Source organism: Dermacentor silvarum, chromosome 1, assembly GCF_013339745.2.
Source record: "Dermacentor silvarum isolate Dsil-2018 chromosome 1, BIME_Dsil_1.4, whole genome shotgun sequence".
In the NCBI taxonomy this organism is placed as follows: domain Eukaryota; kingdom Metazoa; phylum Arthropoda; class Arachnida; order Ixodida; family Ixodidae; genus Dermacentor; species Dermacentor silvarum.
Window position 1 is genome coordinate 409,079,038 of NC_051154.1, and position 13,657 is coordinate 409,092,694.

The following is a 13,657-nucleotide window of genomic DNA, read 5'->3' on the forward strand; positions in this document are numbered from 1 at the left end:
AAGGCCCCTCGGCGGAGGCAACACACCTCTTCGGTCTCTGCTTCACATAGACGACACCTCCAGACTGACCCACCTGGAGGAAATCGGCAGTCGCCTTTTCCTGTCCCCCTCTTCAGTCTTTTGTCTTGCTCTCTCACTTTTCCATCTTTCCTGTCTTCTAGTCACTTCTTGTCTCTTCCGAACTTCTGGGCGGCAAGGGTTAACCTTGTGTACTTATCCAACATTGGGTATTTTATATTAGGTTATAGCGGCGATGCATGGCTGGCGTCTGCAGGTATTCCAACCTTGTAGCGTCTCCTTGTTGGGCTCCGTGGTGGGTGGCTACCATCGCCGCCGAATTTTGCAAACTTATATGGCAAGTGCTTTTCCCCCACTTCCTGATCGCTCCCTGAAAAGGGGGCGCACCGATGAAACATTCAACTTTTTTATGAGACCTAAAGAAATTTTTCCCAAGTACCACGTAATACATAGCCAACACGAAACCAAGACTGTCCGTACAATATCCCCATTTGTGTAGCAAAATGTCGGACAGAAGCAATCAGCCCAGGTTACAATGTCACTAAGATGAGAAGCGGAGACCTTCCTCTGGAAGTGCGTGATAAGCCAGAGTACAACAAACTGTCGAAACTTGTTGCATTTGGTGACATTCCTGTCTGAGTGGGCCCTCACAGGTAAATGAACACTGTACGCGGTGTCATCTCTGGTGACGACCTTCTAGAACTCAGTGAAAGCGAGCTGTTGGATGGATGGCAAGACCAAAATGTAGTAAAGCTTCAAAGAATTAAGTTAAGGCGTGACGACATGGAAATTCCCACAAAACATGTAATTATCACTTTTGGAACAAGCGACCTACCAGATTCAATCGAGACCGGATATTGTAAGCTCCGTGTAGTACATTCCCAATCCGCGTCGATGCTTCAAGTGTCAGCGTTTTGGACATGGGTCTCAGAGATGCTGAGGGCGCGCTACCTGTGCAAAATGTTCTTCTAAAGAACATGCCTCAGACATCGGCACTTCCACAACCCATTGTGCCAACTGTGACGGAGATCACCCAGCCTATTCACGATCGTGTGCGTCATGGAAGAAAGAAAAAGAATTAATACAGCTTGAAGTCAAACTAAACATTTCATTTCCAGAGGCGCGCAAGCGTTTTTCTGCCCATAATCAGTCCAGTCCTTCCTACACCGATGTGGCGCGCCGCGGGGCAGCGTCACATCCTGCGGCGGCCGCCCGAGTCACACCGAGTGTGACGGTAGTTATGCCTTCAGCCCCCCTGGCAGGACCAGTCAGTGCTGTTCCGCCCCCTACAACTCAGGGCCAGCAGTCCTCCTGACCTGCCGGCCCCAGGGTCACTGCTCGTGCAGACCGGCGCCCAAAACCCCCGAGTGTGCCCGTGGAACGGGCACCATCCAGCGCCTCTGATGAGGCGATGGATGCAAGCATCACTACTCCGGTGTCGCAGGTGCCGAAGGAACGGCGTAGCTCCGTGGAGCGCGCCAGGAGAAAAGAAAAATCCCGTATCACGGGGCCTGGACAGGTCTCGTGAGCGAAATTATTTCTCTTGACACACACCACAAAACACTTCCAATATGGCTACACAGATGATGCATTGGAATGTGAGAGGTCTGCTCCACAATCTGGACGACATAAAGGAACTCCTACATAAGTTTAATCCACGATCGAGTGCTCTGTGTACAAGAGACACACCTTAATCCTACACACACAAACTTTCTGCGGCAATATGCCATTTACCCCAAAGACCGCAACAACGCTCTCGCCTCATCGGGCGGTGTCGCCATTGTAGTTGACAAAGCTGTCGCCTGCCAGCATTTACAGCTACAAACGCCCCTTGAGGCAGTTGCAGTCAGAGCAGTGCTTTTTGATAAGCTGTTAACAATCACTTCCTTATACATCCCCCCCAGCTATCAACTCTCCCGAACAGAATTTGAAAGCTCTATTGCTCACCTTCCGGAGCCCTATATTCTCGTTGGAGACCGAAATGCACATAATACCTGGTGGGGTGACTCTTCATGTGTTGCCAGAGGGCGCCTGATAGAAAACTTCCTGTTATCTACAGGTGCATGTTTAATAAATAAGAAAGAACCGACCTTCTACAGCGTCGCAAACAAAACATTTTCATACATAGACTTAAGCATTGCATCAAGTACAGTCTTGCCATACTTGGAATGGAAGGTGGTTAAAGATCTATGCGGGAGCGACCATTTTCCGATTATTTTAAAATTAACAAAACAGGACGAATGCTCACCCCATTTCCCCCGTGGAAAGTCGACTCAGCGGACTCGCAGCGATACAGAGAGTTGACATATTTGATCTGGAATGACATTCGTATGCTTAGTATTGACGATGCAGTCGCATATTTAGCAGCATTTATTTTCGATGCAGCGTCGACATGTATCTCACAAACAAATGCATCATCTTCTAAACTACCTGTTCCCTGGTGGAACGATGAATGTAGGGAAGCGTGAAAGAAACAAGGCTTGGTATCACCTCCGTAACAATCCGACAACAGAAAACTTGATCAGATTTAAGAAAATAAAGTCTGAAGGTAGAAGAACGCGCCGCCGGGCCAAAAGAGAATGCTGGCAAAATACATCTCCGGCATTAATTCCTATACCCCTATTGAAAAAAATGTGAACGAGAATGTACGAGAAATAGTGTACGCGATTATTGCTCCGTAGACTGTGCGAGAAACTCGTTCAGTCTGCGAGAACTCGTTGAGTCTACGAGAACCTTGTACAGTCTACGCAGCAATCATCGCGTACATTTCTCGCACACGTGTACGAGATCGCGTTCTTGTCACTGAACGAGATTCTCGTACATTATGAACGAGTTCGTTTCTACGAGCTGAGTGCGTAGAAGATGACGAGCTTGTACAACCTGCGAGAGTATGCACCCTGAAAAAGATACGCACCTCATATTCATATTTAGTATAATAATGCAAATACAATTCTTGTAAATACAAGTGTTCATGCATGAACACTTGTGCTGACCTTACTGCAGTGTTGTGTCGCTGTAATGGTTTGTTCAGAAATCTACAGTAAAGAGTTATGTTGAGGTGAAAAAAAATGTCAGGTGAGGTAATGGTTTGTACTTGTTAATAAACAAGTACACGTTACACAGGTTCTTCAGCACACCTATTCAAGCTTACATTAATAGTGAAGTCCTCCGATTTTAAGCAAGAGCACGTCACACATCTCGCAAGCGTTGTTTATTGGCACATTGTAATGGTACTTCAATAGACCCAGTCTGTTGACAGAAGACCACTGGAATGTGTTGCTTGAGTGAGAGCTTGCCGCGCACCTGAAAAAGTAAACAAAAGCCAACAGTTTTTTTTTCACACATGTAATAAGATAACACATAGGCAAAAGCAGTTTAGCTGACATTCACACAGGTAAGAATGCTTTAGCATTCAGAACATGCGATACTGAACAAAATTTATTAAAAATAAGTGGTTTCCTGCAATGCTTATGACTCCTAAGGAAATGTGCATTATAGTGTCGTAGAATAACCTGTTACATTAGCAGATCACTGAAACAAGTGTTATTACAGTAAAAGAAGGCATTATTTGAGTAATAATAATTAGTAGTACTGAAGCAACATAAGTAACATGCATAAAATCTACTTTTAGAGAGCAGCATCAACAGGTCGAGCTAATTAAATTACTTGGAAACTGCTATTCTGCCAGCAAAACTAAAAATCGTGGTGGCATAGTGGCTTTGGCATTGCACTGCTAAGCCGAATGGCGCAGGATAAAATCCCATGCACAACGGCCACATTTTGATGGCAGCAAAGTGCAACAACACCCCCATAAGGTGCATTGGGCACATACCCCCGGTGTTCAAAGTTAATCCAGAGTTCCCCACTACAGTGTCCCCCATAATCATATTGTGCAGAAGGACTTGGTGTTAGGCAAGTTGCTGTTTGCTGAACGACATAGCGCAAAGGCACAAATACACAGAAGATACACAGACACACGTCACAGGCGCTACTAACAACTTTGTTTGAAGCACAGCGAGATACAGTATATGTACTCCTCACAACGCGCAGGCGCACCAGCTACTTCGGGCAGAGCACAGAGGGCGATTATCAGGGCTAACACGATCATTTTGAAGATCTAAAGAAAGCAAGTTCCACATCATGAAAACAATGTAGGTCAACTTTCACAAGCACTACTTTTTTTCTTTTATGTAAAATGCTTCCAACAGCTCACGTGCTGTTTTATCTTTAGTTCTGCCCAGGATCTTCCCATCATGAAATCTCGCACGACAAGGACAGGCTTTACATTGTGCTGAAAGATGCGCATTCAAGTATTTCGTCGTGTTGTTAGCATGCTCCATGATTCGATCATTGATGCAGCGGCCAGTTTGTCCTACATAGGACTTTCCACAAGACAGTGGGATTTCATAAACCCCTCTGGTAGCACATCGCCAGTAAGGTGTGACGTGTTGTACTTGGCAGCCTACCTTAGATCTGCGAATTATGCGGGGACACAGTTGGGCCAGCATATTGGGAAAAGAGAACACTACAAAAGCGGGCACACTGGTGAATGAGGCCACAGCTGGTGAGCCGAGTGGCCCAAGAACGCAAGTTGTACCGTATGTGCATAAGTTGAGCCACAATTTAAAGAAAGTAGCGAACAGGCATGGAGTGCCTCTATTGTTCTCTGTTCCCAATAGGCTGGCCCGAACGTCTAAGGTAAGCTGCCAAGTACAACATGTAACACCTTACGGGCAACGTGGTCCCGGTGTGGTTTCATGAAATCCCACTGCCTTGTGGAAAGTCCTATGTAGGACAAACTGGCTGCTGCATCAATGATTGAATGAGGGAGCATGCTAAAAACATGACGATAGACTTGAATGCGCATCTATCAGCAAAAAAAAGCCTGCCCTTGTCGTGCGAGATTTTATGATGTGAAGATCCCAGGCAGAAGTAAAGATAAAATTGCATGTAAGCTACTCAAAGCGTTTTACATAAAAAAGTAGTGCTTGTGTAAGTCAGACCTCTGTTGTTTTGTACGACGCGGAACTTGCTTTCTTTAGATCTTCAAAATGATTGTGTTAGCACGAATAATCGCCCTCTGTTGTCTTCCCGAAGTGGCTAGTGCGCCTGTGCATTCGGAAGAGTATATATACAGTATCCTGTTGTGTTTCGAATTAAGTTATTAGCAGCACCTGTGACATGTTTTCGTATATCATCTGTGTATTTGTGCCTTTGCCCTACAATATGTCGTTCAGCAATCAATTGAGGTTTTGACAAATAAAACCCAAAAATTTTATTTAAGCAAATAATATTGCATAAGGCCAAATGCTTATATAGAGTCATCTGACAGCAGCTACGTTTAACAAAATTTAATACTTTCTAAAACAAGAAACGTTCAGATGGTTTGAGCAAAAATCTACTTATGCCAAAATTATTGTCATTAGTTTTATATGGCCCATTCCGCCTTACTTTCTTTTTAACCAAAATTATATATGCAGTGCAGGTGCTCCCCACACTTAAAGAAATTGTCACCGTTCCTTAAAGTGCGTGGTTTTGTTTCAAATGACAACACAAGTATGCTTTGCGATTGTTAGCCAATGAAATGATTGTCAAACTCCTTGAAATCACGGACTCCTGGACAGGATAACTAGTCACATTAGGCACCCTTTCATCAGTTTTTGTCCACAAAATCAAGCAAGTAAAACATTACCCTGAGTCTGCAACTGTTAATGCGTTCTGTTTGGTAATGATAATTTTATGGTCATTGACCCAAGCCAAGCCAAAAAAGCTCCCTTTCTGGAGCCGAGACAGGTTCCTGAATTACACCATGGAAGGTAAGCTCGTGGGCCCTTCTGCTTCAGAAAGAGCTTACTGCTGGCACGTTACACGATGCAGCTTACTTTCGTCAGTGTTGGGTGAAGTGCCAGTGTTGAAGTTGTCTTTTGCGCAGAATGGCAGTTTCAGGTTTAGTGGGCTTGCAGGAAGACAAGCTCAAGATAACTTCCTGGTTTGAACAGGCTGTTTTGGTTATAATACATCAAGCTTTCTTGTGACTGCCTGCACAGGTGGTCCGTTAGTCTCGCTGTGAAGTTGACATTCAGCTGTATGTCCCAGAAGACCCGAATAATGGTCTGCTCTAGTTCACACGCTCTTGATTTTCTGTCAGCACTCTTGAACTCTTGCTGCCAGTAATTTCTTCCCAGCTGGCCGAATTATCTCGAGGCCCCACGCTGACACTACCGATGCTTTCAAGTGTAGACTTTTCAGGATAAGGTTCTTTGCAGGAAGGTGGCACTTACAGATTTCTATTCTGGACGCGAGTGAGACGAACCAGTAAGTCTTGGTAACAATGTTTTGTACATAAGTTCTGTAGAAGGTATTATCAAGGGTTCGACGAAAATTCATTTAGCCAGGTAACGACTATGAAGTTGTGGTGAATGACCAAGTGCTTATCATCGTGTTAGTGACGACACAATTTTTCGTAAAACGTTTAACTCCAACAGGACTACACACAAGATGTAACCAAGACTTGCCGGTTCATTTCACTCAGGTCTTGAATAGCCATCTGTAAGTGCCACCTTTTTTTAAACCACACTTGCAAAGCCAGGAGTCTTATCCTGAAAAGTCTTCAATTGAAGACATCAGTAGTGTCAGTGTGGGGCCTCAGGATAATTCAGCAAGCCGAGAAGAAATTGCTAACAGTACAAGTAAAAGTATGCCAACAGAAAATGAAGGGCTTGGAAGCCGATGTATTCTTCGCAAAGTGTCAACTACAGGGTCATTGTTCATGAGTTCCCGGATGCGTAACTCCATGCCAACTTCATGCCGACGCTAAGGAAACACCAGGGCAGGCAGTTGCAAGAAAAGAAATTCAGTGCTCTAAGAAAAATGCGGCCACTCAAACCATGAAAGTAATGTTTAACTTGTCTTCTTACAACTACACTGAACCTAAACATGCTGTTTTGGGCAAGGGAACAAACATCAACACTGGTGCCTTGCCTGACTCTATGAGAGTCATCTGCACCATGAATGGTGCCGTCAGTGCACTTCCTTCCGAAGATGAGGCCCGCACCCCCCCCCCCCTGCACTGTCAGTGTGCTGTACAAATTTCAGAAGCACATCCCACAAGCTTGTCTGCCTAGCAAAGAAGCTGTGTGGGGCTCCAAAACCCATAGAACCAACGAACACAAACCCAAACCTCGTCCCTTCAACTCTCGCTTTATATTGCTGTGCAAGCAGTAAAATTGGATGGTGTTAGTAGTGTTTTGTCCTGTCACCTCCTTGCCTTTCCTATGAATTTTATGCTAAATAAGGCTTTTTCTTGGTGAAAGAGTGCTAGTTTAAGGCATAAACCAGCTCCATGGCAGTTTGCAATTATGGAATGTAAACATTTGCTGAAAATAGGTCCATGAAGAATATTTCAAAAAGAGCACTTTAAAAAAAACACACACGTGTATCTATCACCAAGGCCAACCCTTGTGTCTTCTATCTCAACATATTTCTCAAAAGTCAAGCTCAAAACTGATATCCAGGTGCAAGCTCTCCATATCATATTACCTTGTCAATGATGAAGCAAAGCACGCCGGTGCCTGGATGTTGTGGGACCAACTCAGGCGTGGAGATCAGCACTGATCAGCAACACAGCACAGTCTGCTTGCACTTTCTCTGCAGGCCCAGCCATACCTGCATTAATACAAGTGGGCTTAGTGTCACGTGAGTATAATATAAAAAGTGACACCGTGAACAAATCAATCCTTGTTCGGTATACATATGAAAAAATGTAGATATTCTCCATATAGCAAGCTTCACTTTGAGTAACAAATCCTGCACTATAAGAAAAATATGATGCATGAGCCATCTATGCAAGAAAATTAATTGAAGATCCCTTTTTTTTGCCTCCCTCCTCCTCCTTGTGTATAGGTGGCAGTCAGGTTAAGTAAAGTAGGCCAGAAAGCCACATAGTGTAAGCAAAGGTGGTCACTTGGTGGGCCAATTCTGATACCATAGCACGACATGCATTCTGCAGGCACTGCAATGTTAAAGCACCCATAAGCCTAGCAGCATTACCCAATAGGGCTAACCAATAAGTGTCCCCAGCAGCATAACTCAGCATGTCTACCAGGAGGCTTTCATTACACTTTGACAACTATCCTCCTACGGCTTGAGCCCAATTTTTGTCAACAGAAGACAAGCTTCTGCATCTGCACAAGGGCACTTTAAACAGTACCACAATAGCTTCCTACCTAATCCCACCTTTAAAATGACATTGGTAAGTTCAGTACTATGTGTAGAACCAATCAAATTGTTCTGCAATCAAGTAAGCATCCCCTTTTCATACACGCAAATATCAGCAACACTACTACTGCCATATGGACATTTTGTAGACAAAAACACCAAGCGCAAGAGCTGAAGCTTGGGCAAGTTGGTAACAGTTCATTTTGATGGTGTTCATGGCACACACATGCCAAAAGAATAAGCGACAGGCCGACAGTGAAAAATAACTGTCCTCTTTCACACTCTGTGTGTCCCTTATCTCCTTAGAAAGTGTGCACTGTGAATAGCATGGAAAGGAACATAAGAGATCAGATAATGCTACAATAGATAAAAGAAAACATGCTCTCTGATGCAACACGTCTTTAAGCAACTTAATTTTCAACCAACATCCTAAGTCTGCCGCGCTTAAAAATCTCACTGAAGTTGCTGTGTAAGACAACAGCTTGCTTTTACAAAAAAATAGAGTTAAACTTATTCTATTATTTTTGCAAACTGGTGCTTCAGTACTGTGAAAAGATGGTATTATTGAAAACCAGCTTAATTTTGGTGTAATAAAAAACCTAGTCAGCTACAGAGATCAGGCTTGATATAAATCTGCCAGTGAACACGGTAAATCAATATTTCCATGACTGTTGAGGTAAAAGAATCGTTGACAAATTCCCAACACACAATGCATGTTTTGGAGAAGACAGTGCTTTTCTACTGCAAGCATTTAACAGAGCCCCAGTGAATACAGTCTTATATAACTTATTGCAGGACATTTCAAACAGATCCTCTTTATGGCTTCTTAGGGACTTGGGTAATGAAGAGTAAGTGCAGTGACATCTCTGAGCACCTCAAAGACAATACTGGTGATTACATGGCAACACAACTGCTGACATGCAAGATAACTTTCGGGCAGTGTTGTCTCATGCCACATCAATCAGACAAAACTTTAAAGGGACACTTAAGGGAAAAATAATTATTTGAGATGCATTATTGAATTACTCTTCCGCAAACCCAGAAAGACTGCAGTTATCCAAAAGTAGAGGCTTGATAAGCTAGAAAATACACAAGAACGAAGTACAGGTGGTGAAACCACTATAAAGTTCCCACACCTGCTGGCTGTCTGCTAAGGCCTAGTTAATTTGTTTTTGGCAAAAATTGACTATATTGGATTCTAAAAGAGGCAAGAACTGAACTTAGCAATTTTGGAGCAAGTGTACTGAACCGCAACAGGCAAAATATACGAAAATACTCTGGAATGCATGATGTCCTCCAACGTACGATGTTTCGCCACAAAATTTGGCAGGAAGTGCCACTTTAACCTTCATTTTCTTTTTGCAATAAATAACCTCTCATCACAAAACTAACACAAAAAGAAAGAATACATGATGCGTCTAAACTGTCTCCAAACAAAAAAATGTGTCCGGAGTCATTTTGTACACATTCAAACCACTTATTTTTGGCCTTGCTTAAAGTGCCTTTGTGTGTCATGCAACATGAAACTGAAAAACAAGATTCACTGTAAAGGGAGAAATAAATGGGGCTCGCCTAGCGTGATGTATCTGCACAGGCTTAAGAGAAGTGTGACTCCATGGTCTAAATGAAAAAATAAAAATAAAATCACACTTTGGGCGGGTCTCAGGTTATAGTACTACTCGAAATCTTGACAAGTGCTTATTCAGTCTGTACTTATCCCAAAAGCTTGGTAATGACATACGCCCCTTTTGCACTAATGGTGTCTGCGCCAAAGGGGCTAAGGCTAAATGTTAGGTAGCCACACACATTTTAACAGTGAAATTCAAGTGCATTATGACTTTTGTCTGCCACTTTTAATAACATGTAACGGTCGATATAGCACATTGTGATCTAATTATTGTAGGTCAGCATGGCCTGAGCACGGCGTGCCTAAACACTTTTCTTAGGTGAGAAAGTATTGTTTCTGGTGCTCTTTCGGGAAGCAGCCTATGCCTTATTCAGAACAAAAACCTTGTTTCCCTGAGAATGTCAGACAATCGCATATTTCAAATTGACCATTTGAAATGCACACAAAGTACAGCATGGTTTTGGGGGTCCCACTAACTATTGAAACGCACATCATCCAAGTTCAGCAGTCAACATCATAACTAAGCTTGTAGAAGTGCATATTAGCAAGTTGACAATAATAAGGAGAAGGTGAGAGAGATGGTCCCAACTATAAGAGAAGCAATAGCAGAGTTCAAGCTCCCTCCCATGTCAAATGCGGAAGGGCAAAGCATACCCAGCTTTCGGTTACACTCTCACCTGCGACCACTGCACCAGGCTGACTGACATGCGTAACCAGCAGTTTGTGATACCACATTATCAAACCTGCAATTTATGGGACATCAGAGATCAGCTTCAAGCTTGATGCTATGCTGCTCTAGGGATGTATTATGAACTGACTACATTTAAATGTTATGCTTCATGGTTTGTTGCAAGCTTCAGGAATTTACTTATTCATTTATAAACATACCTCATAGGCTCCAGCTGGAGTACTGCATAAGGTGGTAGGTAGAACATTGTGAGCCAAATAATGAACATACATTAAAACAAGTAAAAAAAAATAAATACTCTTTCACACTGTGGTTTCTTATCTGGCAGCTAGCTTATAAAAGTGAACAGAAACGTGTCCATGCTGGTAGTGCTTTAGAAGAATAAATAATAAGAGGTTAAACAGAAAATTCAAACACTTTCAAGCCACCTTTCGTGGTTTTTTCTTTCAACGTCCCATTAGGAATGGGAATCAATGAACAGCCCCCCCCCCCAAAAAAAAGAGAAAAAAAAAGTGTAATACATGATTTTTGACTACTTAGAGAAATAAATCTAGGAACACCGAATCTGTGCAGGCATGTATGTAAGGAATTAAGTGCAGTAATATATGCAATAACTTGCAATGCCCTTCTGCTTTCGTCGGGCAACTCATAACAAGACATAAAAGGATATGTGTGCCTCAAAACACAGTTCCTAAAAAAAATACGTCACTATACAGTCAGTAAGTAGCATATCATGCATATCTACTGAAGCCCCCAATTATACTTGACTCAGAGGAGGCTACTTAGGTACATTGATTAAACTGAAGGTAGGCGATATTTTAAAATATACAGTTCAAGTAGTACTCTAATATTATGTCAAAACTGCAAGTTATGAATATGGCATCTAAAGCAAAAGTGTTGTACGTTATGCCAAACCTGCCAGCCTGTGAACTTTATGTTTTGCAAAAATCCTACACACAATGCTGTGTTGGAAAGACAGCATGTATTTTCTTAAAGTTTTCTCTCAGCGCCTACATTGTTCAATAGAGACACATTATTAACCATTAACTTGGAACAGCAGAAACTGACAACATTGTTTTTAGACCAGTGTGCTTTTTTCAGTGCTTTTGCTGTTGCCGATTTAGCCGGCTTTACGAACTTATCTCAATAAGCTCGTCTAATACGGGTGTCATACAGTGCACTTTTCATTGCGATCAAGCCCAATCCGGATCGAATTTCTCACTTGTGATTAGCTCTTTTGTGCAAGCTGCGCGAGGAATCCAATTGCAGTAGCTAATTTTGATCTGAATCGGGCTTGGTAGGAAGTGCCCCTCTGGTATACTCGTTAGGGATTTTGCATTGCTAATAAAGCAGCACAAGTGCCATCACAATTTATTGTTTTAGATGCAATTTTGTAATCTCATACCACCCCATTTTTCAAGATTCTTACAACATATTCCCAATAGAATTTCATTCTCATAACTCAATGCAACAATAGTAAAATTGTAGAACGAGTCCAAATTCGTAAATCTCACCAAAAGATTCAGGACCGATGGCACGTACGAATTATACCAACAGAACCTAGAACTCATAAGTGGCAGTGACTGTTTTGTACACACCTTGTCAAAGCAAGCAGATCAGATTCCTTGTCGGGCTGCTCAGACTGCATTTTGCCACAGGCTCCATGTGGTGCAGAGATTGCATCCGTCTCACGAAATCGTGACATCCCTAAACAATAAGAAATGTTCAGTTTATTGCAATTACTGCTGAAACTCCAAACTTGTGATTTAACAACACCGCGTTAAATTGTGAAAAGACCTCAGCCAGCTACATGGTTGTGCAAATATCTCATTCTGACATCACGGGCAGTTATTTAACCTGTCAAATGGACGAAGACATACAGAACACTCAACACAAGAAACACAGGTTGTCTTGACAATATATAAGCAGAAAAATTTGAATACAAGCTAAAATGTGCTCATGAGTCAGACAGAGCAATCCGGTGCCGTCTCGCGCAGATGTTAGCTGTGAAGACAACACGTCAACGTACTTCTAGAAATATATATACCATTTCTTGCTGAGAAATTACGTACAGAAGCAGTGATATTCGCGGCATCAATGTTTGTGCCCGTTCAGACTAAACGATACTCGGCGCTAGTGTATTTCATAACAGAAAGCAAAGAAACAATATATGAAGCTCTTGGCAACATCCTATACTTGTCTGAGGGTAATTTTCATAAAACGTTTTGCTAAATGTGTACTACGGCATTAATAACAAACATTAGGAAATAACTTTTATAATTTTTGTCGCTGTACTAATCATCTTGTGCTCCGCCTAACAAGGCACACTACACGAACTATAAAAATGCGCCAAGCGCCGGACTTACCTTTCGAGACATACTCGGCAAACGCTCCTTCGTGTCAGGTCCGGCGGCATCGACTGCACGAACTGTCCTTCCGGCATAAACACTGTTAAATTGCGGATGAACGTAATAGTACAATTTCCAACACATTCTTCCGTGCACTGTGAACCGCTGCGAGATCGGCGAGAGTACCAGAGGCTGCTAATGAGCCGGGAACAAAGAGCACGAATGGACCGAACTACGATAACCAACAACGCCGCACCGCACGAGAGATACAGCTAGCTAGCAGCGTTGCACAGTCCCAGGGGCTTAGCGATCGCTGATGCGCACAAAAAAGAGCACATTTTCTCTCGGCAAAGCGTAAATATGATTAAACTACCACATCGACCGTCCGCAAGGAAAATATTCATGCTGCGCTCACATACCGACAGCCCAACGTTTCTAGACTGGTAACATTTTGACAGCCGAACACGGGACAATGATGTCATTTCGTCAAGATAGAGGCACCGGAAGCTTTGCAAGAGCCGGATAAACGTCATGGCGGCCATATTGTTTACATCGTCGTCTACCGTTTTGTCGTCTCAGGCAACGTTGGTCTCTGTCTCCTCGGCACCAATGTATCGGCACGGTGCTCCATGGTAATCGTGATCGCATCGATGGTGGCGGCTGGTATTCACATGTTATGCGAGTGATGCGGCGTGTTTCAACAACGTTTCTTTCAACATCGAGGACAGCAACCTGCGGAGCAGCCGTATCAACCGGTCA

At 43.0% G+C, this 13,657-nt stretch overlaps 1 long non-coding RNA gene across 1 annotated transcript; it reads right to left on the reverse strand.

Annotated features, from left to right (window-relative positions):
- Window positions 1–2,884: 2,884 nt before the first annotated feature.
- Window positions 2,885–13,288, reverse strand: LOC125942545 (uncharacterized). The gene is made up of 4 exons (XR_007465195.1): window positions 12,917–13,288; window positions 12,149–12,257; window positions 7,558–7,683; window positions 2,885–3,321 (listed from the first exon to the last, which is right to left on the reverse strand). It is a non-coding gene; the product is annotated as an uncharacterized LOC125942545 (long non-coding RNA).
- Between the last annotated feature and the right edge of the window lie 369 nt (window positions 13,289–13,657).